Source organism: Pinus tabuliformis, chromosome 2_1 (assembly GCF_031772625.1).
Source record: "Pinus tabuliformis cultivar Carrire ecotype Pingquan chromosome 2_1, CPIR1, whole genome shotgun sequence".
Lineage (NCBI taxonomy): Eukaryota > Viridiplantae > Streptophyta > Pinopsida > Pinales > Pinaceae > Pinus > Pinus tabuliformis.
In genome coordinates this window covers 933177688-933204301 of record NC_142299.1, presented here as the reverse complement: position 1 = coordinate 933204301, position 26614 = coordinate 933177688, and the positions used below count along the sequence as shown (strand labels likewise).

At 41.5% G+C, this 26614-nt stretch overlaps 1 protein-coding gene across 2 annotated transcripts in view; it reads left to right on the top strand.

Moving 5' to 3' along the window:
* The window catches only part of LOC149203710 (E3 ubiquitin-protein ligase At3g02290-like), a 201262-nt gene that overhangs the window by 151680 nt on the left and 22968 nt on the right, over positions 1 to 26614 (top strand). The gene's annotated exons all lie outside the window — the stretch shown is intronic.

Below are 26614 nucleotides of genomic sequence, written 5' to 3'. Positions count from 1 at the left end.
GTTTCATCTCATATCACACATTCTTCTCTCTCCTCATATGATTGGTTTGTACATCTTGTTGGGCATTTCTTTTCCTCACATGTGAGGGAGCAGAAGGACAGATTACAGGGCTGAAATTTCAGTCTTTTGCAAGTTTGGCCAACATTGACTAGGGGTGTTTTGACCACACTTGACTACGATTTTTGGATTATAATTTTGTTTTTGGCAAGCCATAATTATTGGCATAGGAACCGAGGCATTTTGTTGAATTTGACTGCAGACCAATCACAGGGTTGATCGCAGAGTTGATTGCAGAGTTTGACCAAGTTTGGCCATTGTTTTCATGACTATTTTGGGCTGACTTTGACTAGAAAAGAAGGTTGAGTTTGACTAAGCTACATAAAGGACTATTTGATGTTGCATTGACAAGTGTTGACTTTCTGGTTAGGACAAAATTTGACTGCCATTGACTTCAAATTTGTTAGGGCTGTTTTGACCAGTGTTGATAATATCGCCGAAATTTCGGCGATATTCGCAAATATCGCGATATTTTCGGCGAGCCGAAATATCGCCCCGAAAAAATCGCGATATTTGCTTGTTTTGAATTTCTCGCGATATTTACGAGATTTCGGCGATATTTTCCTAAATAGCGCGCGACGATGGTAAATATCGCCAGCAGCCTTTATAAATTGGGTTTTTGGTTTTTGTTTTCGTCATTTCGTTTTCGTGAGCTGGAGACGCTGCGAACAGTGCGAAGGAGGGTTTACAGCCTACATGTATGCAGCGATGCTATTATTAATTTATTACTAATCTATCATCTATGTGAATGCCGGATGCCCCACCGTTATAATCAACAATGCACATTTTAATGTCTTTTCTACATAGCGTATGATGCTTCAGCCTTACATAGCGTATGATGCTTCAGCCTTCCATGATTCAAGCCGTAATACTGTCATGACTCATAAGTAGTTATAAACTTATAAATATGAAACTGACCTGCGGCAACATGGAGCGGGGAACGGTGTATATTTGACATTGCTCCAGCCTCCAACATTTAATATATACAAATTTCCCAACCTTAAAATATATGCTCCTGCTTGAACATATGCTCCAACGTTAATATTGCAGATTGATATTGCAGATTGTAGCGTTGATAATAGATATTGTGAGGGTGGCAGCGTTGCCATACTTTTTGGCTTTACATGAATCACAATTACAAATACATCCATATTTATGGTATTTGATCAGCGTATTTTGATGGAATAGTAAACCATAATAACATTTCCCTTAGCTGTATTTGGGATACAAGACATCACGGGGCTGCTGGAGGGGGAAGTTTGGAGGGGGATCAGCAGGATATGTGATGTTATTTTAATTTTTGTTTGAGTCCTTGATTGGACAATTATCAATTTATCACTATCAGGGATCAGCAGGATTTGGTATCGCCTTTGAAGTTTGATGTATCATTTCTATTTGACATCATATATATCAGTGTTTTCTTCATATTTATGTGCCAATGTGTTTAGTTCATGTTGTTATTGCTTTATATGTTTAGAAATCTGAAAAAAATGAATATAGTATGCATTTTTTATGCTTGCCGATATTTGCCGATATTTTGCCGATATTTTCGCCGATATTTTCGATAAGATATTTTCCGGACCCTCGCCGATATTTTCCCGATACCGATATTATCAACACTGGTTTTGACTATCATTTGGCAAGTCAATTTTGACTTTATTGTACTCTCTCTCTCTCTTTGCTGAACATTTGATATAATAATAAGAAGAATTGATCAAAGGGTTTTCCCCATCTTGGGGTTTTTCCCTGGCATTTGCCAAATTTGGTGTTCTCTTGTCTTGGCTTGTCTTCTGCATTTTATTATTCATGTTCTATCTATAGTTACTGTCAATGTGATTGCTAATGGAAAACTAAATTGGAAATTGTCATTGGGCTGCTAAAAGGATATTGAAGTAATTGTGCTAAGCATAGAACATACCATTGTTAACTAAAATTAACACCTCTTGGTCTACACCCTCCATGGACTTGTGGTGTCAATCACATCAAATGAAATGGCATTCGTGTTAGGTAGTTTATCAATTTGTTTAACCCAATGCCTGAGATTGTTGTAGACATAAACCATGTCATTAAGGTGATAGGCATTCAACCTATATGAGGGCGATTTTGTAGTTAGAGGATGATGGCCGATGGACATAAATTAAAATTGATTAAAGTAAAAAACATTAAAATTTTAATTTGAACATCTCGAACCTATTGCACTTCTTGTAGTGTATTTTTCCAAAGACACTCTAGTTGCGTTCACACCCCAAAGAGCTACAGATTTGAATAAGCACCCATATGGAAAATTTCTGTAACTATAGGAGTCCTTTGCTAGAGTTTTCCTAGTGAATATCTACAACAAATAACTGGAAAGGAAAGACAATGAATTATATTTTCATCAAGTAACAAATAGATAGAAAGCAAAGACAATGAAATTTAAAGGTGCGAAACAAATTTTACTTGAAGCTTACATGCCATCCTTGTGGTCTTGGTTTGGATATCCATGTCATAACCAAATGTCATAGTAGCCAACTTATATATCACCATTTGTTTGGAAAACTTTGAGTGTTCAACGAGAGTCAACACCATTCTTTGAACACTTCAGAAAAATCCATCCATAACTTCAGCATCAAATCTTAGGCCATGTGCTTGAAAATATGCGGGGATGAGGTAGAGCCTTGTTGCATGCATTTGATGATGGAGAATATTGTCCTATTGCTCATCAATTACACTCTATTTCTAGGCTTGTCTAGTGGCTCCCTCCTTCCTTGTCCTCATAATACCAATGGAAAAATTCCCTGGCCCTATCCATGGCCTCATACAAGTAGCCTGTTGTTTGGTTGTCCCCATCAATCAAACAAGGAACCTTTACCAAAGGTTCACTAATGCAACACAACTTTTGCACTTCCATCCAAAAATTTTGATTGTATCTCACAACGTGGGCTATGGCTTGCCCATTCACTTTAGTGCTATAGACATGAGCATTCTACTAATCTAAAAGAAACATCCTTTGTACTCGAACATCGAATTGTGTGAGAACAAGATGGACCAACTCCTTGTTCCTGTGAACTATCTCATGAGTGTAAGAACACACACACACACACATTGTGACACTCTTGGCTGAATCAACGATTTCCTTGTTCCAAGATATTTTTCCCATGTCTGCTACAACATCAAATCATTGCAATGGGAAACACAAGGAGTCCAATATAAGGCCCGATACCTCTTGATCAGCAACATGCTAATAACAACATAATTAGTAGCATTGTCTGTAATGACTTGGACAACATAATGTGGACCTATCTCTTGGAGGAAGCCATCCAACAGCTCACATAGTAATTGTGCATATTTAACATATGTAGATGCATAGATAGACTTGATAAACATTTCCCCATTGGACAATTAACCAAGAAATTGAGAATGGACCTATCCTATCCATTTGTTCAAATGTCTAACATAAAGATGCATTTGGTGATCTTCCATGATTCCATAGTTTCAACCAATCTCTTTGTGTAATCAATCTGTTCCCCTTGGTGGAGAGGCCCTCTCAAGTCATTATAGGAAGGGCCCTTGTATCTTGGGCCAACAGTAGAAGTGTCTTCAAACATGGAATGGTAGAATACGCTCTTCTTGGAATATTGAAAGGAATGTCACTCCATAGAAAATGTCTGGCCACAATCTTGTCGACGCCCTCCTTCTCCCTTGTTTTAATAATTAACCAAATAGAACATTGTCCCCCAAGCATTGACCTTGGCACCAAAAAAGGTGATGATGGTGAGGGGTGAAGCATTGTGGAAGGTGTGCCTAAGGATCGGGTTTTCCCCATCCTCAAGAAGTTGATATGTTTGTTTGCAAGATTGAGCCTCTTTTTTTCCCTCTAATCTCTCTTCCTAATCATATCAAGAATTGAATCATTTGCAATATGGAAAATTTTTGGGCTAGATGACGAGTAAATTTCCACTTCATGCTTGTCAACTTTTCAGTGTTCTATGCTTAGCACAATCACTTATTCCAGTTATTCTTCAATTAGCAATCACTTTTCAAATAAATTCAATATTCTAATGACAATAAGCAATTGTAGATAGAAGAGTAAATCCAATGCACAATAGAAGACAACCAATAACAATAAGAAGAGACAAGATTTGGTTAAAGACTAGGGAAAAACTCCACAAGGGAGAAAACCGTTTCAAAATTCTTTTTCTATTAGATTGTCATCAAATGTTCAACATAGAGATACAATGTTCCAAATCATCAACAAAAGAGTTAAAGTCAATCTTTTGATTATCCAAGAGACCAACCAACCAATATACAAAATGTTGAAGTTTCTAAGTTTACTTAATTTAGAAACCCTTCATGCACTTTTTGCTGATTCATTCGTACGTACTTGTTAATTTTTCCTTAACAAGTTAAAGTAAATACTGAAAATAAACACTAGTGCATGCTCAACATATTACAGATCAGCAACTAAAAGAAACAAGAACAAACACACCATATGACACCATTATTTTTGGACCAATGTACCCGGGAAAACCCAATGCAGGAAAACCGGTGCAGCGATCTGAGGGTTTTCTTATTAAGCAATATCAGAGTACAATCTGGGTGCCGTAACTGGCCTACCCAACAGAGAATTTCCTTAGCAGCTATACCTCACACTTTGAGAGAAATCTCCTGGTTGAAACCTTGGAAAATCCTTCCGGTAGCTCCTTAGCATAGAATTGCTCCTGCAACCCCAACGTCTGCCCAATCTGGACTGCGTTAGCCCCGCTCTGTCTCACGCTGGCCCTGTGTCAGCGTTTCTTGGCCTACGTCAGCCCCAGGAGGCCCTGCGTTAGCTTTCTGGGCCTCTGCGTCAAACACGATGACCTCTTTGGTGCTCTGCGCAACACTTGGCTGCCTCTGCGTGGCCTTGCGTGAGCCCTTGCTGGATCTGCATCACTCTCCTTGGCCGCTGTGCTGCTCTCCCGACACAATCTCTGCCTTCTCTGTTTCTCTGTACTCAATGCCTCTCTGTTGCTCTCCCAATCACTGATTCTATCTCTTTTAGCAAACCCCGCTCTAGAGAATAGAATTACTGATCATCTGGTGTGTTCTCCAAGTGACCCTCAAGCCTCCTCTTATACTTTTCCTGTTGACATCTCAACTGCTGAGATTAAGTCCCTAATCAATGGATAAGATTAGATCTGGCTTGATCCATGTCTTTTGGACCACTCTAACACAGATTCATATTAATACACATTAATATTTTATTTTCCTTATGTTTAGACTTAGGGACTCCATTAAAAATATTAGTTATTTTAATATCTGCTGATCTGTTTAGAATCTACCCAAACCCTTCTTGGGTATTGGAGATCTCATGTGCCCCAACCTCTCCACCACATTTCATGGCTAGAGCATATCCGATGCTACCCAAAATCAACACTCCCTCTTAGCGAGGACTGTGCTCTAGCAATACCCCTCACTGAGTATTACTCTGATCATTCGGCATCAGTACCTGTGTTGATGCTAGGCCTTCCTGCCCACCATCCTCTGCATTGTTGCCTCCTGTACTGCTGCCCATGGTTCTGCCACTGCCACTTCTGCATCTGTACGACAACTCCCTTTGCATCTGTGCTACTGCTGGTCCTTTCTCCCATCACTGCATCCGCACTGCACCTCCTCTCATAATGTTGCATCGTGCTACCTACTGCTGCACTGCAACTCAGTTACAGAGAAGTAAGTAACTGATCTCCCAATTGACCTCCTTGTTAGGCTAGAAACACCCACTGATGCTGAAGCTCCCTCTGCCGCTGACAAGTGCTCCCTCTCTCTGACCGCTGCGCTGCTGCAACACCTCCCTGCATTTCGCACCGTTGCACACCTCTTTGTGCCTTCCTACACTGGTGCAACACTGCTGTGCCTCTCGCACTGCTACAGCCTGCTAGTTTTGTGCTATCTAGGGACTCCTGCACTATAGCTCTCTCTGTTGCTCCATCCACATCCGTCTCTACCCACTCAGCTAGTCCTGCTACTCCTCGTCAGGGCTCCCATAGCAAGGTCTAATCCAAGAGGCTGGGTACCTCAAGGATCCTGCCTCTCATCACCTGTAGTCTGCCTGACTACAGCTTGATGTCTCCCCACTTCCGCTTAAGTGGTGTGTGTGCACTCATGGCACAGTGATCGTCTGTTAAAACTTCCTTCTCTGCCCGTGCTGGTGCTGCCTTAGTCTCGAAAGACTCTCCCTTACTCTTCTTCCTTGGTCACTGTGTCACATAGTGATCCATCTCCCCATAGTGGAAGCACTTGATCTTGGAGAGATCTTTCTTCTTCCGCTTCTCCTGCTTTCCCTCAGATGCTAGGGCCACATCCTCCTGCTCATGTTTGACATCGATCCCTTTGTTGTTGCTACATGTCTTTGACTGTCGTCTGATCTCTTCCTAGCGAAGAGCTGCCCACATCTCGTCCCAAGGTAGGAGAGTCCCTCTGGCCAGGATGCTCTGGACAAATACTTCCCACTCTTCTGATACAACATTCAGGGCTGTCCTCACCATAAGCTCCTGATCTGGTGTCGCTCCTATAGCAGTCAACTAGTCTCAGATCTCATTCAGTCCTCCGAGGAAGGTGTCAATCGATTGACCCTTCTTCATCTGATACGACCTCATCTGGTTCTCAAGTAGCATTCTTCTCTGCACAGAAGTATGCTGGTACAAGTTCTTGAGAGCCTCCCACATCTCAACTGCCGTTCCCTTCTCGACTATATGTGGTACCACATGATCCTTGACCCCGTCAATGATAATGCACTTGGCCCTTGTCATCGCCTCTTGTACCTGTCATTATCATTGGGGTCGACTGGGATAGCTATAACCTTCAAGGTGAAGTTCTTGACACGATTCTTGTCAAGCACTGATAAGATTCTGGCCTTCCAGACTGCGAATTTCGATGATCTGTCCAGTCTATCGTGGTCTCTTATCCCGTGTAGTGCCATGACGATTCTCTACTTCGCTCCTGGAAGTTCTTTGTTCGACTCTCTGAGTCTCTACTTCCCGTCTGGAAGTTCTCTTCTGGACTCCCTCTGAGTCCTGATTTCCCTTCTGGAAATCCTTCTGCCACTTGTCGAGATGCCTCCTACTCTGATCATCTTGTGCAACTGCACTGCTGATCTGGGTTCCTCGGCTAGAAACCCTCGGTAACAACTCCTCTAGCCTTGCTCTGTCAGGTACTGTTCTGACTACATTACCTCACCAACTCCACCCTACAATATTCCTGTAGCCTTCTAGACCCCAGCCACTGCCTCTCTGTGAACTACGTCAGCTCCTCTCCGCCTCATGCTGGCTCTGTGGCACCTTGGATGGGTCTGCGTCAGCCCTCTAGCCCGCTACGTCAGCAATGCTGGCCTCTCTAAGACTCTGCGCAACTCCCAGCTTCCTCTCCATGGCCCTGGCTGTCTCTGCGTCACACTCCTTGGCTTCTGCGCTGCTAGAATCAACTTTTGTCACCTCGAGACAACTATTTTCTGCTGCTATTGATCCGCGCCGCTGATTTCTTTTAGTCCACCTGTGATCTGCAATCATGCTCCGATACCATGTTGAAGTTTCTAAGTTTACTTAATTTAGAAGCCTTTCATGCACTTTTTCTGATTTATTCCTACCTAGTTAATTTTTCTTTAACAAGTTATTTATAAAGTAAATACTGAAAATAAACACCAGTGCATGCTCAACATATTATATATCAGCAACTAAAAGAAACAAGAACAAACACACCACATGACACCATTATTTTTGGACCAATGTCCCTGGAAAAACCCAATGCTGGAAAACCGGTGCAGTTATCTGAGGGTTTTCTTATTAAGCAATATCAGAGTACCATCTGGGTGCCGTAACTGGCCTACCCAACGGAGAATTTCCTTAGCAGCTATCCCTCACAGTTTGAGAGAAATCTCTTGGCTGAAATCCCAGAAAATCGTTCCGATAGCTCCTCAGCACAAAACTACTCCTGCAACCCCAGCATCTGCCCTTTCTGGACTGCATTAGCCCCTCTCTATCTCACGCTGGCCCTGCATCAGCCTTTCCTGGCTTGCGTCAGCTTTCTGGGCCTCTGCGTCAGACACGCTGGCCTCTCTGGTGCTCTGCGCAGCACTTGGCTGCCTCTACATGGCCCCGCGTGAGTCCTTGCTGGCTCTGCGTCACTCTTCTTGGCTGCTGTGTTGCTCTCCTGACACAATCTCTGCCTTCTCTATTTCTCTGTACTCAATGCCCCTCAACTGCTCTCCCGATCATTGATTTTATCTCTCTTAGCAAACCCCGCTCTAGAGAATAGAATCACTGGTCATCTGGTGTGTTCTCCAAGTGACCCTCAAGCCTCCTCTTATACTTTTCCTGTTGACATCTCAACGATGGAGATTAAGTCCCTAATCAATGGCTAAGATTAGATCTGGCTTGATCCATGTCTTTCGGACCACTAACACAGATTCATATTAATACAAATTAATATTTTATTTTCCCTAAGTTTAGACTTAGGGACTCCATTAAAAATATTAATTATTTTAATATCTCCTGGTCTGTTTAGGAATTGCCCAAACCCTTTCTAGGTATTGGAGATCTCATGTGCCCCAACCTCTCCACCAAATTTCGTGGCTAGAGCACATCCGATGCTACCCCAAATCAACACAAAAGATGAGCCCCAAAGTCAAATATAGTCAAGAAGTGAAATCTGCAAATTCTGTCAAAGTCAACAACAACAAATGATGCCCTAACCAGTCCAAAAGTCAACAGTTAACAATCCTCCAAATGAGCTCGGTCAATAGTCAAACCTTCTTTGTGTTGGAGAATGTAACTAGTTTTGGTCTTCATAATTGTCAACGTACTCAAGTCATTATGTATATCTTATGTTACAAGAAAAGGAAGAAAGAAAAATATTATTTTAAGCATGGGTTTCATGCTCCATTTTGATGGTCATCTAGGTCAAGCATGTTCTTCATGCTTCTAGGGTTTGTCATGTCAAAAGAATATTTTTCTTGAGTCAAGAGAGTCCTTGTCAATTGTATAAGACCCTATTGGGCAAGTTGTAACATGTAAAAGATATTGATTTTGAGTCTAGAAAGTTCTATGAGCCTCCAAGCACAAGTCGGCCTTGGCAGTGACAAGTCAGCCTAAAGAATAGTGTTTAACATTATGGAAATCCTATAAACAGAAGCAAATTCGACCTCATTAGTCACCAATTCGATCTCATCTATCAAGAATTTCGATCTGAAGCAAGAAGTATCAAGGAAGCTAAAGTGAAGGTCAAGGAAGCAAGTAGAAGACAAGAAGAAAAATGAAAATCTGTTTTTGGGCTTTATTCTGTCACACGTGCGAACAAAGTAGGGTTTTTGCACCTACTACAGGGCCAAAGTTGTAGGTTGAGGTTGTAGGTCGAACTTGTCGCTCGAAGTTGAAGCTGGAAGCTGGTTGAAGCAAAATTGACTCTTGTTGTTTTGGTTGATCTTTGACCTAACTGGAAGGGCTTCTTGGAGGGCGAACTTGGTGCTTGTAGGAGAACTTGGTCTAGGGTTTTGGGTCTTGGTTTTCTCATTTGAAGCAAATTCTATAAGAAGAGAAGATTTTTTAATTTTTTAATTTTTTTTGTTCTTGGTTTTCCCCTTGGAGGGGTTTTGCCTTGGCTTGGAGCCTAATATTTGTGTCCATTATCTTTACTGTTATTGTTCTTTATAATTGTTTGATGAGAAGTCCTAATAAAGAAACATAAGAAGATAGATAAGTTCACACGCAATTATTAAGGTTAAGGAGAATTTGAATTAGTAGCTGCCCTATTGCATTCGCCAACATGGTATCGAGCTAAGGTGAAGAAGAGAAGGCTACTGTAAGATAATCTTGAAGAGTTTTCTTATCAAGGGGAATCATTTGCAAAAGGAGACAAGGAAAGAGGAAGAAGATCTATTGACCTAGAAGGAAGAGTACTACTTCAAGCCTTTGTTGAGGAAGACCTCATCATCAAAGGAAGGAAGGACAAGTTCTTATTGAAGATTCTCTAGTGCATCATCTTGAAGAAGATGAAGCATCAAAGAATCTTGTGATCATCATTCACTCTTTGAAGCTGTTCGAAGACATCGATGTTGAAGGCATTCTAGAAGTCATCATTCTAGGGCATCATTGAAGTCTCTTTGAAGGACTTGAAAGCATCAAGATAGTTGGAGATATCATCAAGAAGGAGAGCTCTGTTGAAGAATCTAGGGCAATTAGGTTAATAAGATATTTCTCACGATGATAACTATTTGTGAGGTACTTTTTACTTTTTCTTATTAGCACAATCTTCTCTTGTTATTATTAGAGTGTGTTTTCTTACTTCATCAAATAGTTACCAAAACAAAAGAGACAAGAAAACAAGATGTTGGCTTTTTGCCAGGGCCAAAACCTCTCACTCTTTGAGAGGAAAACTCGCACAAATTCTTCTTATAGAGATTCCAATTGATGAATACCAAAACTAAGACCCTTGACCTATGTTGCCATTCCCAGACCAAGACAAAGTAATCCTTCTTCCTTGATTCTTCGATTTCTTCATCACTACAACATCCAAACGTTGTGATATATCCCTAAACTTTGGCCTCACAGAATATTGGTCCTCTTGCCTACTCTTATCTTGGATGCCCTATACATCCTCAGAGACCATCAGATCCTAGATGATTACCCAATCCTCCATTCTTTCTTCCCAGGTGAAGACAAGAATGTTGTGTCTATCTCTCGCTCTCAACTAGGGAAGATATGCCTATTCTTGTAAAGGAATGTATCCAAGCTCCTTCTGACCAGGAACTTGCCTAAGCTCCCTCTTAATTAGGGACTTGTCAGAGCTCCCTCTTAACTAGGAACTCCCCTTTTTCATCAACAACTTCTTCTTCGTGGGTCCTTTAGCTGCTTGATCAATTTCCTTCCTTGATTTCATGAAATTTAGTCAAGCTTCTTCCTTGTAGGGCATTAGCCATCAATCACTTTCCTCCTTGGTTCGTCATGTCATTCCTTTCTTCATGGAAAGTGGCCTTCTGGGTACATATCTGGAACCTTCTTCATATGGCTACTTCTTTCTCAGGAATTTCCATTCACCACATGAATGCTAGTTGTACTTGTGCTTACAACTCTTGTTCCAGTAGCCCTGCATGAACTCATCCAGATATTATTCAAGAAATCAAAACATAACATTAAATCAAATAGTACCTTACGAGATGGCTCTTCATCATGACATCTTCCTATAGGTATCAACATCCTGCATACATGTTGACACATCTCCCAAAGATATCCATTGTCAAGGGTCTCCATCTTTTTCAGACTCTCATCAAAGTCTTCATATCTTTCCAGGAGATTTCCTAGTCAAATCTTCTTGGTCTTTTGGATGTTGATCACCTTTATCATGGTTGCATATCTCACGATCTCTTCCTCTTACACATTCCATTCCCAGGAGCTTCCAATAAGAGTTCCTTAATTGTAGTCAACCACCTCATACTTCATATGAGGACATATTATGTTGATTTCATCTAGTGTGACTTATGCCTTCCTGCATTTTTTCAGAGGAGGAGATCCTTTTCCCTTGATCATGCTTCTCAAGATAGAAGTAGTGATCCATGTTACCTGCAACCATATGACATGACTTTATAATATTAAATACAAGCATACATACCTCATTTTACCTTTAGGTCATCTAGGCTTCTTCCAGCAGCTTCCTTGATTGAAAAGATCTTCAACCCCTTGATCTGCTTCATTTCTCATGTCATCATACCATCATCCCATGAATTCCATAAGTTGGAGTTCTTGATGAAACACTTGCTTCCACTCTAGATCTGTGAATCCTTCGATGAGGATTCCATCAGAGAATCTTGAGGATCTCACATATCTTATTCAACAAATGTTTCCCTTTTGACTGATGTATGATGAGACTTGTCCTGGATGACTTTTTCCTTTGATCTTTCAATGAGGTCACCAAGAGTTATATTGAACCCATGAAGCAAGTCAATAATACATTATTTTCTTCATTACATCATTTACAAAAATCATAATTACATGTCATTATGAAGACCAAACCTCGTTACATTTTACAACAAGCTCTTGGTTGATAAATAAGTGTTATATTTTCTTCTATGTCTCAATCTGCAGATCACATTGCTACTTTTTGCAAGGAAAGAAACAAGCTTGTTGGATCAACGCACTTCCTTGCATGGAAGAAGAGGATTGACTTGGCACTCACAAAAAATAAAGTCATCGAATATGTCCTTGGTGAATTAGTTGTACTAGACAAAGAAAAGACTCAAGACTTAGCAAAATACAAGAAGGGAGAAGTAAGAGCACAAAGGATCATTGTTGAATCCGTTAAGGATCATCTTGTTCCTGTTGTTGCTGATATGAAGATATCCAAGGCTATGTATGAGAAGATGGTAAAGTTACACTCTATAAGTGCATCAGGTCAAAAGATTTCCTTGAGGAATCAACTATATAGAATACGAAAGCCAAAGGATGAAGACATGGTCACTTATCTTATGATCTCACAAATAAGAGATCAATTGCTAGGGCTCGAGGAAACTGTTTCTGACTTTGAAATGACAATTTATGTATTAAATGCTTTGCCCCCTGATTGGAGTAGTTTTGCAACTAGTATCTACTCTAAGAAGGATACTACACCTTTTGATGAATTGTGGGCTCAACGTATCTTGGAAGAATCTAGTCAAGGCAAAGGATGACACTGAATCATATGAAAGGTCTCAAGTCTTCATTGCAAAGTCCAATTAGTTGAAGAAAGGGAAGTTTGGAAAGTCCAAGAAAAAGACCAATATGTCCAAAAGATTCAATGCTTTGGATGCAATGAGTATGGACACTTTAAGAGGGATTGTCGAAACAAGAAAGATAACAAAAGAAAGGAAAGAAGTGAAGCTCACATAGTTGAAGAAAAGGGAGAACCTGAGAAGAAACCAAAAGGAGAAGATGCCAAGGATCTTTATTATTGAAGGAAGTCTCTGTTGAGAAATCCTTAGGGAAACTTATTAGGGTTTCTTCAATTTGATTTCTCTTTAACATGACAATTTCTTGTGATTTCTAATTACTTCTTCTATTATTATTTTTTTATCAACAAGGCAATTGCGAAAACAATGAAGATCACAAAGAAAAGAGCACAAGATGTAGGCACTCAGCTAGGGAAAACCCCTCTTCTAAAGGAAAACCCAAAAATTCTGTTCTGTTCTTTTAGAACCAAATCAAATGAGACAACCAAGACCCTTTGACCAAGACAAAGACCTCCTCCAATCCATCAAATCAGCCTCCCAAGAAAACTTGTCAAATTCCATCCGAGATCTTCAAAGTCAACATAAGTCAAACTCCTGAATCTGAATCAAGTAGTGTCTCGACACTCTCTTGCTTCTGAAATCTCGGCTGCACTCTTGGTCTCGCAACTTCGCATTAGTTACCTTAATCCTTTCGCATGTGTGAGAACAAAAGAGAGATTTTTCGGTCTTCCTTAGCTTTACAAGGGCTCTATTCTTCGCTTAGAGAAAAACCTTATTTTCAATCTTTTTGCACTTCTTTTCTTCCTTAGAAACTGTAGATCGATTTATGAATGAATTGATGCCACAATGAGTTGAGTTCCTCTTCTATATATAGTCTCTTGGTGTGGTTGAATTTTCATCATGAGTCTGACTTGATGGGTGATGAGGTCGACTTGGTGGAGGGACTAAACATATTTTTGATAAATATATATATTTCTTTCTCGACACAAAAAGCCCAAGAAGGGTCTATTAAATAATGACAAGGACAATGACTCATGACTCAACCCTAAGAGCACACAATGGGTGCTTAGACCTAGAAACGTAATAGAATAAGCATGAAACCCGTGCTTTTATAAAAATATTTTTTCTTTTGATCTTTACAATAATTTCCTTTTCTTGTTTTAACAAATATATATGAATTACATCAAGTCATGAGCTAGACAACAATTATGAAGATCGATACTAGTTACAATTTCAACAGTCTCATCTTTGTCAGGTTCTTTATGAAAATTTTCTTTATTTTATTAAGTAGAAAGTAGAGTAGCATGTAGTGTTATATACTTTAGAATAGTCTTGATTCTTGAATGGAATATGGCATCATAGGAGAAAGCATATGGTAGTAGTATTAGAATCTACATGATTAAGTTGCTTTGAAAAATCATCCAACCGTTAAAGAATAAAAGGATTGGAACCATATTGCATATTGTTCATCCAAGCATTTTTCTAACATCATGTTAGAGATTGTCATTCTGCAAAGAGGGATCATTAAGATCCTATAAGAACCATCATTTTGGAAGGTTCTTGGAAAGAGCATTATGACATGACTAGTATATATTTCATCTAGTATGGAAACAATGCTTTTAAGGGATGAAGGAATGCAAATGGTCAAGTTGCAGTGTGAAGAGAAAAATGAAAGTCTTTCTACTCTTGGGAATAGAAACCTATCTTCGACAGGTATAAGAAGCAAAATCGTTCAAGAAAGGATGGCTAGATGATTGCAAGGAAGCAAAGGTATCCATATTTTAAGTAACTCTTCTCGAGGGAAAGGTTCATATCTATAAGAATCATGCAAGACAAGATGGTTATGAGAATGTGCTTGGTAAGTCTTCCATGTGATTATTTGATGCTTGAAAGAAGTTTGATATTCTTTGGAATAACTAAAGACTCTAAAAAAGTAGCATGGCATAAATATGACAACGTTGATCTACATCAAGTATAGTCTCCGGAAGAAAGAAAGGGAGTTAACAATGACATCTCCAAGGAAGATATTGTAGCTTGGTAATCAAGTTCGATCCATGGGCACTCCAATTAAAATAATGCATGGAGAAAGATTCTTGTACAATATGGAGAAGGATCGTGCAAAAGGAGGTTGATCTCAAAGAAGTAAATACTTTGATGAAAGGGGCCATCATGATAAGGTAAGTCTAATATTAATATTTTGATATTGGTTATCTGATATTGTTTTGCTACCTGGAAGGATGTGGCAGAAATACATAATGGTAGTTGAGGAAAGTTCAATTGTTGGTGTTGAACTCGATTCAAAGAACTTATGGATTGAGTTAGTGATTATGAAGTCAAGATGTTTACATCATCTTCTTGGGATTGAAAGGTAGTAGTGTAAGAAGATAACCTGATGTTCATGTTCCTACATCAACGAAGATCACTTTCATGTCTAAGAGGGAGCTATGACTAGTTTGATAAGGCTCAATATAGTGCCTCCGTTGATAATGACTAGAGGAAAGTGATATGCAAGATTGATGGCCTGAATCCTGTCACTAGATTGAAGGGAGAAGATGGCTCTACAACATCTAGGAAGAAAGAAAGCTCAATATGATGAGATACAAAGGAAAGAAGGAGCCATGCAACCATCTCCATGAAGAACCGGTAGCTGATACACTTATGGAAACAAGCTAGAGAGCTTGTGGTCATGGCTTCCAAATTGAAATGAAGTCAAAGAATCTCCTTTATGCTTTAGAGGGAGTATGAAGTCTCATTAATATTTGTGAAGGAGCAAGGATCTATTCCCTAAATCAAGTGGGAATAGTGATCTCCTCTTTGGTTGAGAGGTAGTGATGATAAACATCACAGTTGTATTCTCTTCTTCATGTGTCATGCACTAGGCCATGACTAACAACTCTATGTCTAAGTGAAGGCCATGGAGAGAGAATGGTGGATGGCGGATTGGATAAGCATCCATGATTTCCTTGAGGATAGAAAATCCAAGATAGGAAATGGACCGGCAATTATCCAAGACAAGAGTGGTCGAAGAGGACTGATATTCTTTGAGGATTTGGAATCCAAGATAAGAATAGTCCTAAAAGGACCTACCTAGTGAACATCCGGATGGGTATGTACCTTGTAGAGGTAGTGTGGTATCTCACGTAAAGCTTCCCAACATTATGCTCTTGTATAAGAAAGAGCTTTTCAAGTTAAGGCCTTACTATGTTGACAATGTTGGTCATGATGTTGATGCTTGAAGATGGCTTACCAATTCGACTCTTCTTATGATAACGGTTTAGTTTGAGAATATCCTTGTACCAGGTGTACAATTATGAATACCTCTCTAGTTAAGAGGGAGTGTTGGAGAATGTAACTAGTTTCGGTCTTCATAATTATCACTGTACTCAAGTCATTATGTATAACTTATGTAACAAGAAAAGGAAGAAAGAAAAATATTAATTTAAACATGGGTTTCATGCTCCATTTTGATGGTCATCTAGGTCAAGCATGTTCTTCATGCTTCTAGGGTGTGTTATGTCAAAATAATATTTTCCTTGAGTCAAGAGAGTCCTTGTCAATTGTACAAGACCCTGTTGGGAAAGTTTTAACATGTAAAAGATATTGATTTTGAGTCTAGAAAGTTCCATGAGCCGCCAAGCACAAGTCGGCCTAAAAAAGGGTATTTGATGTCATGGAAAGCCTATAAATAGAAGCAGATTTGACTTCATTAGTCACCAATTCAATCTCATCAATCAAGAAGTTCGATCTGAAGCAAGGAGCATCAAGGAAGCGAAGGTCAAGGAAGCAAGTAGAAGACAAGAAGAAAAAAGGAAATAGTTTTTGGGCTTTATTCTCTCACACGTGTGAAGAAACTAGGGTTTTTGCAACTACTACATGGCTGAAGTTGGAGGACAAAGTTGGGGGCCAAAGTCGAAGTTGGAAGCTAGTTGAAGCAGAATTGACTCTTGTTGTTTTAATTGATCTTTGACCTAATTTTAAGGGCCGACTTGGTGCATGGAGGAGGACTTGGTCTAGGGTATTGGGTCTTGGTTTTCTCATTTGAAGCAGATTCTATAAGAAGAGAAGAGGTTCTTTCTAGGTTTTCCCCTGGCTGGAGCCTAATACTTGTGTCCATTGTCTTTACTATTTTTGTTCTTGATAATTGTTTGATGAGAAGATCTAATAAAGAAACATAAGAAGATAAATAAAGTTCACAAGTAATTATTAAGGTTAAGGAGAAATTGAATTAATAGCTACCCTACTGCATTCTCCAACACTTTGCTGGTCAAACCTCAGTGAAAACAATCCTCAAAAGTTTGGTCGAAGGAGAGAGAAGGCCTACGGTCAAACATTAAAAATTTGTAGTCAAAATTCAGTCAAAGGTCTGCAGTCAACCCAAGTCAAAGTGCACAGAAAAATTCGGTTCCTTCACCAGTGGATTCGACCTTCCAAAATCATATTTTTCCAAGTAAAACAAAGTCAAAATGTCAAGTCAACGTTGGTCAACGACTGGTCAAACTGTCCCAATCAGAAAGTCAATGAAGAAAACATATTTGTCCTCCTTTCCTTCGCACGTGTGAGCTTGGGCCTCCTCATTTTAGACTTGTACAGACCAATGTTGCACGACTCGTATTCGTATAAGACTCACCTGGCTATTGACTCGACGACTTGTATAAAACTCGGGAATGACCCATATAAGACTTGTATAAGACTCGACAAAATACAAAAAAAAAAAACTTAAAAAATATAAAATTTCCAAAAAATAAAAAATACGAATTTTGAGTGGGTCACGGAACGTATGCGGGTCCTATGCGGGTTCCTGTTGAAGTTTCTAAGTCTACTAGGTAGAAACCCTCCATGCACTTTACTGATTTATTCCTACCTACTTGTTCCGTTACTTAACAAGTTATTTACAATGTAAATACTGAAAATAAACACTAGTGCATGCTCAACATATTACAGATCATCAACTGAAGGAAAAAGAAACAATCACACCAAACGACACCATTATTTTTGGACCAATGTCCTCGGAAAAACCCAATGCGGGAAAACTTGTGCAACTATCTAAGGGTTTTCTTATTAAGCAATTTTAGAGTACAATCTGGGTGCCAATTCCAGCTTACCCCACAGAGAATTTCCTTGGCAGTAGTACCTCTCAGTCTGAGACAAATGTCTCGGCTGAAACCCCGAATATACCTTCTGACAGCTCCTCAGCTCCAGTCTGCCCTAGAAACCCCAGCGCATGCCTTTTTGGACTGCATCAGCCTTTCTCTACCCAGCGCTGGCCCTGCGTCACCTTGGATGGGTCTGCGTCAGCCTCAGGAGGCATTGCGTCAACAACGTTGGCCTCTCTGAAGCATTGCGCAACTCTTGGCTACCTCTGCGTGGCCCTGCGTGAGCCCTAGCTGCTACTTCGTCACTCTATCTAGCTCCTGTGCTGCTCTCCCGACACTATCTTTGCATCTCTGTCTCTTTGTACTCAATGCCCCTCAACTGCAACTCCAATCACTGATTCTATCTCTCTTAGAAAACCTTGCTCTAGAGAATAGAATGACTGATCATCTGGTGTGTTCTCCAAGTGACCCTCAAGCCCCTTCTTATACTTTTCTCGTTGACATATCAATGGCCGAGATTAAGTGCTTAATCAACTGCTAAGATTAGATCTAGCTTGATCCATGTCTTTTGGACCATTCTAACACAGTTTTATATTAATCCACATTATTATTTTAATTTCCCTAAGTTTAGACTTAGGGACTCTATTAAAAATATTAATTATTTTAATATCTCCTGAACTGTTTAGAATATGCCCGAACCCTTTCTGAGTATTGGAGATCTTATGTGCCCCAGCCTCTCCACCAACTTTCGTGGCTAGAGCACATCCGATGCTTCCCCAAATCAACACTTCCTCTTAGCGAGGAGTGTGCTCTAGTAATAATCGTTACTGAGTATCACCTTGATCATCCGGGATCGGTCCCTGTGTTGATGCTAGGCCTGCTGCCCATCATCCTCTGCTTTGATGCCTCTTGTATTGCTACCCATGGCTCTGCCATTGCCACTACTGCATCTATATGATAGCTCCCTCTGCATCCGTGCTTTTGCTGGTCCTTTCTCCCAACACTGCATCCACACTGCAACTCCTCTCATCATGCTGCATCGTGCTGCCCATTGCTGCACTGCAACTCAGTTACTGAGAAGTAAGTAACCAATCTTCCAACTCTGACCTCTTTGTTGGGCTAGAGACACCCGCTGATGCTGAAGCTCCCTCTGCCGCTGACAAGTGCTCCCTCTCTGACCTCTGCGCTGCTGCAACAACTCCCTGCATCTCGCACCGTTGCACACCTCTCTATGCCATCTTGCACTGGTGCAACACTCCTGTGCCTCTCGCATTGCTGTAGTTTGCTAGCCTCGCGCTGTCTCAGGACTCCTGCACTGTAGCTCTCTTTGCCGCTCCATTCATATCCATTTCTACCCACATCAGCCAGTCCTGCTACTCCTCTTTAGGGCTCTCGTAGCAAGGTCTAATCCAAGACGCTGTGTACCTCGAGGATCTAGCCCCTCATCGCCTATAGTTTGCCTAACTACAGCTCGATGTCTCCCCACTTCCGCTCAAGTGGTTTATGTGCACTCATGGCACAATCATCATCTGTTAACACTTCCTTCTCTGCCTTTGCTGGCGTTGCCTTAGTCTCAGAAGACTCTCCCTTACTCTTCTTCCTTGGACACTGGGTCGCATAATGACCAGCTCCCCACAGTGGAAGCACTTGATCTTGGAGAGATCCTTCTTCTTCCACTTTTCTTGCTTTCCCTTAGATGCTAGGACAACATCCTCCTCCTCCTGCTTGACTCTGATCCCCTTGCTACTGCTTCCCACCTTTGACTGCCGTCTGATCTCTTCTTGGTGAAGAGCCGCTCACATCTCATCCCAAGGTGGAAGTGTCCCTCTGCCTAGTATACTTTGGACAAATATCTCCCAGTCTTCTGAGACAACATTCAGGGTTTTCCTCACCATCAGTTCCTGATCTAGTGTGGCTTCTATAGCAGTCAACTGATCTCAGATCTCATTCATTCCTCCGAGGAAGGTGTCAATCGGTTCTCCCTTCTTCATCTGATATGACCTCAACTGATTTTCTAGTAACATTCTTCTCTGCACAGAAGTATGATGGTATAATTTCTTTAGGGCCTCCCACATTTCATTTGCCGTTTCCTTCTCGGCAATGTGTGGTACTACATGGTCCTTGACCCTGTCAAGGATGATGCTCTTGGCCCTTGCCATTACGTCCTTGTACTTGCCGTTCTCAGCTAGGTCGACTGGGATAGCTATCGTCTTCAAGACGAAGTGCTTGACACGATTTCTGTCAAGTACGGATAAGATTCTGGCTTTCCAAACTGCGAAGTTTGATGCTCCATCTAGCCTGTCTTGGTCTCTTACTTCGTGTAGTGCCATGATGCTGTTCCACTTCCCTCTTGGAAGTTCTCGATGTGACTCCCTTTGAGTCTCGATTTCCCTCTTGGAAATCCTTCTGTCGATGTCGAGATGCCCCCTACTTTGATCGTCTGTGTAACTACACCACTGATCCAGATTTCTCGGCTATAAACCCTCGATAGCAACTCCCTTCTCTTGGCCTTGCCCTGTTAGGTATTGTTTTGACTAGAGTACCTCACAGCTCCACTCTGCAATGTTCCCATAGCCTTCTAAACCCTAGCAACCTGAAGGTGAGAGCTCCTAGGCTCTGCGCAATCCCGGCACCAGCAACCCAACTTCCTTAGCCAACTGCGTCAACATTCCTAGCTTCTGCGTGAGTCTCTCTTTGCCTCCCTTAGCCTCTGCGTTGCCTCTTCTTGGCTCACCATTGATGCAGGCACTGCGTCACCCTTGCCTTGTTGCTGCTCTGCTAGAAACAACTTCTGTCGCTCAGGACAATTGTTTTCTGCTGCTATTGCTCCGCTCGGCTTATGTCCTTAGTTCTCTTGTGATCTACAACCACGCTCTGATACCATGTTGAAGTTTCTAATTCTACTGGTTAGAAACCCTCCATGCGCTTTATTGATTTATTCCTACCTACTTGTTCCGTTACTTAACAAGTTATTTACAATGTAAACACTGAAAATAAACACTAGTGCATGCTCATCATATTACAGATCATCAACTGAAGGAGACAAAAAGAATCACACCAAATGACACCGTTATTTTTGGACCAATGTCCTCGGAAAAACCCAGTGCGAGAAAATCAATGCAACTATCTGAGGGTTTTCTTATTAAGCAATTTCAGAGTACAATTGGGTGCCAATTCCGGCTTACCCAACAGAGAATTTCCTTGGCAGTAGTACCTCTCAGTGTGAGACAAATGTCCCAGCTGAAACCCCGGATATACCTTCCGGCAGCTCCTCACCTCCAATCTTCCCCAAAAACCCCAGTGTCTGCCTTTCTGGACGACGTCAACCTTTCTCTGCCTAGCGCTGGCCTTGCGTCACCTTGAATGGATCTGCGTCAACATCAAGAGGCCCTGTGTCAGCCTTCTAGCCCTCTGCGTTAGCAACGCTAACCTCTCTGAAGCACTGCGTAGCTCTTCGATGCCTCTGCGTGAGCCTTGGCTACTACTATGTCACTCTCTCTGGTTCTTGCGGTGCTCTCCCGACACTTTCTCTGCCTCTCCGTCTCTCTGCACTCAATGCTCCTCCGCTGCAACTCATCATCTGGTGCGTTCTCGAAGTGACTCTCAAGCCCTCTCTTATACTTTTCTCGTTGACATATCAACGACCGAGATTAAGTCCGTAATCAACAACTAAGATTAGATTTGGTTTGATCCATGTCTTTTGGACCATTCTAACACAATTTTATATTAATCCACATTAATATTTTAATTTCCCCAAGTTTAGACTTAGGGACTCCATTAAAAATATTAATTATTTTAATATCTCTTGAACTGTTTAGAATCTGCCCAAACCCTTTCTGGGTATTGGAGATCTCATGTGCCCCAACCTCTCCACCAAATTTAGTGGCTAGAGCACCTTTGATGCTACCCCAAATCAACAGTCACATGCATTTCTCATGCGTTCAATACGAGTAGACGAGTTTTATGCGGGTTTAGACAAGTACGGGTAGAGACTGTGGGTCCTATACGAGTGACCCGTCTCACTATAGAATCCGTCAAGACTCGTGGGTACTCGCAGGTCCTAAAAGAGTCGTGCAACACTGGTATGAACCAATCACAAGAGGAGAGAGAAGATGAGATGTGATGATGATGCTCTAAAGTGATGTGACATGATGTGTATTTATATGAGGTGGAGGAGACCCAATTTATCCTTTACGCTGAACTGCGCTTTTGTGCACTTGTGAGTTTCACTATAAAAATTATATTTTTTTTACCAAATTAAATTCTTCCAAGGGCTAGGAGGGGTCTTTCTTGATGAGGAAAGCTGTCCAAAGGAGGGAATTCATCCCTGAGCTGCGAAATTAACACTCCCTCTCAGCTAGAGAGAAATTTTTGGCTGCATCATAAATTTCATCTTGTCATTGATATCATTGAGCCAAGTCATATCTTGTCTCTGCTCATCTGCTGAACACTCTTGAACCTAAAGAAGAAGAATCATTATAGTGGGGGCTCAAGCTAACAACTTATATCCAAGGACAATAAGCAAGATACTACTTACCATGAGGTAAGGATCAGAGCAATCCTATTGTCCACTGATCTTCCCAACTTTAACCTCAAGTGTCAGTGGTAGAACACCTACATCCCTTCACTTGGGCAGGATACTACTTACCATAAATGGCAAGGATCACAACTATCCCACATCTCCTCACCCATTGGCTAGATGGGTGGTAATCTCGATAAGCCCAGCTTGTGGGTAGGATTCCAACTAGGGTATACTTTGTCAAGATCCAAAAGTGACAATAACAGGATACTACTTACCATGAGAGGTAAGAATCACAACTATCGTATTGTTAGACAATAGGCAAGATACTACATACCATGAGGTAAGGATCACAACTATCCTATTGTTCAAAGTTCACTCAACCCCAGGAGTTCTTCAGCTCAATTCCTTTCTTGGGGAGCTGAAACATGGTAGAAGAGCATAACTTAGTGTCCTTGATCAACCAGGGCCCTTACCTAGGAGAAGCACATCCATCAGTCTAAGCTGCTCTTTGAAGACCAAGAAATTCCCTTCAACGATGCCATGTTAAGAATATCTGCTATTTTCTCATTTGTCGAAATCTGATGGAGCCTCACTGCATCTCAAATGTAATGATATCCGATCTCAATGTGCTTAGACTTGTCATGAAACACGAGGTTCTTGTTAAGTTATGGTGTGTTCTATGCTTATAACAACTTACTTCTTTTCCTTATTATATTCCACAGATTAGCAATCACATGTACATAAAGTAAAGTGCATATAGAACATTAAACGATCGACAGAAAACAAGCCAAGACAAGAGACACAAGATGTGGCGGCTAGCCAGGGACAAACCCCACAATGTGTGGGGAAACCCTTTGATCAAATCTTCTTTTATCTTCAATAATTCAGCAGAGAGAAATAGTACAATAAATCTGATTCATATCAACAGTAGCAAACCCTAGATCAGCAGCGTCATTAGCGGCTTCATCATCAAACTAGGGCAGACGATATCTCACAAACTGACCATTGGATCGGCTTGATTCCACCACCACAAGTTGCGGCTTCCAGAGGAGGTTCAGATGAACCTACAGTGCAGTTCAGATGAGGAGATATTCTAGTCCACGCAGGTCAAACTTTACTTATGTAGTTGCAGCTTCAGTTTCGGCAGCTTCCGGCTTCAAACTAGGGTAGTCGATATCTTGCAAACCGTTCGTCGGATTGACTTGATTCCACCACCAAAAGTTGCGGCTTTCAGAGGAGGTTCAGATGAACCTACAACGCAGTTCAGATGAGGAGATCTTCTAGTCCACGCAGATCAATCTGTACTTTTGCAGTTGCAGCTTCAGTTTCAGCAGCTTCTGGCTTCAAACTAGGGCATCGATATCTTGCAAACCGTCCATTGGATTGACTTTATTCCACCACCAAAAGTTGCGGTTTTTAGAGGAGGTTCAGATGAACCTATAGCGTAGTTTCGATGAGGAGATCTTCTAGTCCACGCAGGTCAATTTTTACTTCTGCAGTTGCAGCTTCAGTTTCGGCAGCTTCTGGCTTCAAACTAGGGCAGTCGATATCTTGCAAACCGTCCATCGGATTGACTTGATTCCACCACCAAAAGTTGCGGCTTTCAGAGGAGGTTTAGATGAACCTACAACGTACTTCAGATGAGGAGATCTTCTAGTCCATGCAAGTCAATATTTACTTCTGCAGTTGCAACTTCAGTTTCAGCAGCGTCTGGCTTCACATGTGTGAGGGAGAGACCCTTTTTTGCGCAGTAGAGAAGAGACTCTTTTCTGCGCAGTAGAGAGAGAGAGAGAGATGTGATGAGATGAGTGAGTCCAAATGAGGAAAAGTCCTTCTGTATTTATACACAACGATGGTGTTTGAATAGATGCGACTGTTGGGCTTCTGAGCCTACATGAGTTGTAGGTCGGCTTGATAATAATTCCATAATCAAAATAAATTCATATCTCCATGAATACTTGTCGGAATCGGATGATCTTTATATCAATCCTACACCTCTCGACAAGAGGAATCTAATAAAAATATTATCAGTGATGCATAAGATGACCCACATGAAGTTTTTCCCTAGTTTCCAATTTTAACACTCCCTCTCAACTAGGGAGAACTTCATCTGCAATCTTTCTATTGGTCATTACTATTCATCCATCAATTGCACTGCCCTGTATAGCCTGACCCTTCCCCTGCTCTGCTCTATTCCGCCTGTTCTGCTCTGCTTTTGTCCGAATTATGAAGAAGAAGAAATGATCGAGGATGTATCATACTGACTCAAAGTTAGTCTTAGAGTATGTACCACTGGTCCCAGACCAGTCTCAACCAACCCGAAGTCAGCGTCATAGTGAGTACAACTCCATTGGTCCTAGACCAGTATCATCCTCCATTGACTCAAAGTCAGTCTCACAGTGCGTACCACTGGTCCCAGACCAATCTCAACTGACCCAAAGTCAGCTTCATAGTAAGTACCACTCCTACCACTGGTCCCAGATTAGTATCGCAATCTCAGAGAGTGTACCACTAGTCCCAGACCAGTCTCAACCGACCAAAAGTGAGCGTCATAGTATGTACCACTCTCACTGGTCCCAGACCAGTACTGCACTGACACAAAGTCAGTCTCAGAGTATGTACCACTGGTCCCAGACCAGTCTCAACCGACCCGAAGTCAGTGTCATAGTATGGTACAACTCCTACCACTGGTCCCAGACCAGTATCATTGATCCCAGATCAATGGAGGTCATCCTAGCGTAGGGAGTACGGTAGATACAACGATGCGTCCATCGGTACTACTATGGTCCCCAACTTCATTTCCCTGCTCATTGATCAGATGAGAGGTACTTCCCATGAGTCCCAGACTGCATGGGTAGGATGCCTCGACAGGAGAACTAATCAATCCTGTCCTCACAGGAGAACACATCAATCCTGCTACAATTGCCATGGAGAACACATCAATCCAGGCGGCCATGGAGAACACATCAATCCAGGCCTCACAGGAGAACACATCAATCTTGCTACAATCCCATGGAGAACTCATCAATCCTGCTGCAATCGCCATGGAGAACACATCAATCCAGGCCTCACAGGAGAACTAATCATCCTGCTACAGAGGAGAGCAAATCATCCTGTTCCACAAGAGAGCGAATCATCTTGTCCCACAAGAGAGCGAATCATCTTGTTCCAGTGCGCACCACCAGGGGAGGGTGAGTCACCCTGTGGTCGTATGTTGCTCCAGTAAGAACCGCAAGCCCTCAGAGCTCCCAGAGCTCAATGTATGCAACATGTAGGACCCTTGTACAAGGGTTTCTTTACGACTCCAAGTCGTTTGGGAAAATCATAGATTAGATCTTCCCTCGGGGCTTTGACAAGGTGTATCGACTTGTACATCATCTTAATGCGATGGAGCCTCCTTGCTCATCGACTTACCATATCCCAAATGATGTCTATCTGCTGGAGCAATCAACGAATACGGGATTCCTCAATAATCGAATCCCACCTTTGGTTGTTACAGAGAATCACAGTGGTATCCAATGTAAATCCAAACAACTCACTGAAGAGCTTTCGCAACCAGATTGCCTCATAGGAGGCCATGCTAGCAGCAATATATTCTGCTTCGGTGGTGCTCAAAGCCATCGACTTCTGCTTCCTGCTCATCGAGGATGTCGAAGTAGATCCCAAGGTGAAATAGCACCTGCAAGTGCTCTTACGGTCCACCACACTGCCTGCCCAGTCAACATCAGTATATCCAAGTAGTCTCACATCTCCGGCAGTGTATCTTAACCCATTAGTAATTGTGCCACGAAGATATCTCAGAAAATTCTTGGCATCAATCCAGTGAGGCTCAACCAAATATGAGCTCACGATGCTAATTGCAAAACATATGTTCGGACGGAGGTTCACCAAGAACATCAATGCGAATGAGTTTATGAAACTCAAAGGCATTTCCCAAATCTGGTCCGACATCACTACCATATAACTTCTAAAAGTTAAGATCCTCGAGGTAGTCACAGGCTTGCAGTCCATCATATCGAATCTTTCCAATATCTTTACCACATATTTTCCTTGAGATAGGAAAATTTCCCTTGGCTTTTGCCACACTTCAAGTCCTTGGTCCTTCATTTCAAATTCAGAAGCCAACTCACTCTTACATTTGTGAATGAGAGGGTCTGCACCTGTTAGAAAGAGGTCATCCACATACAGCACCAGTATGAGAGGCTTGTCATCTTTACCCTTAAAGGTTAG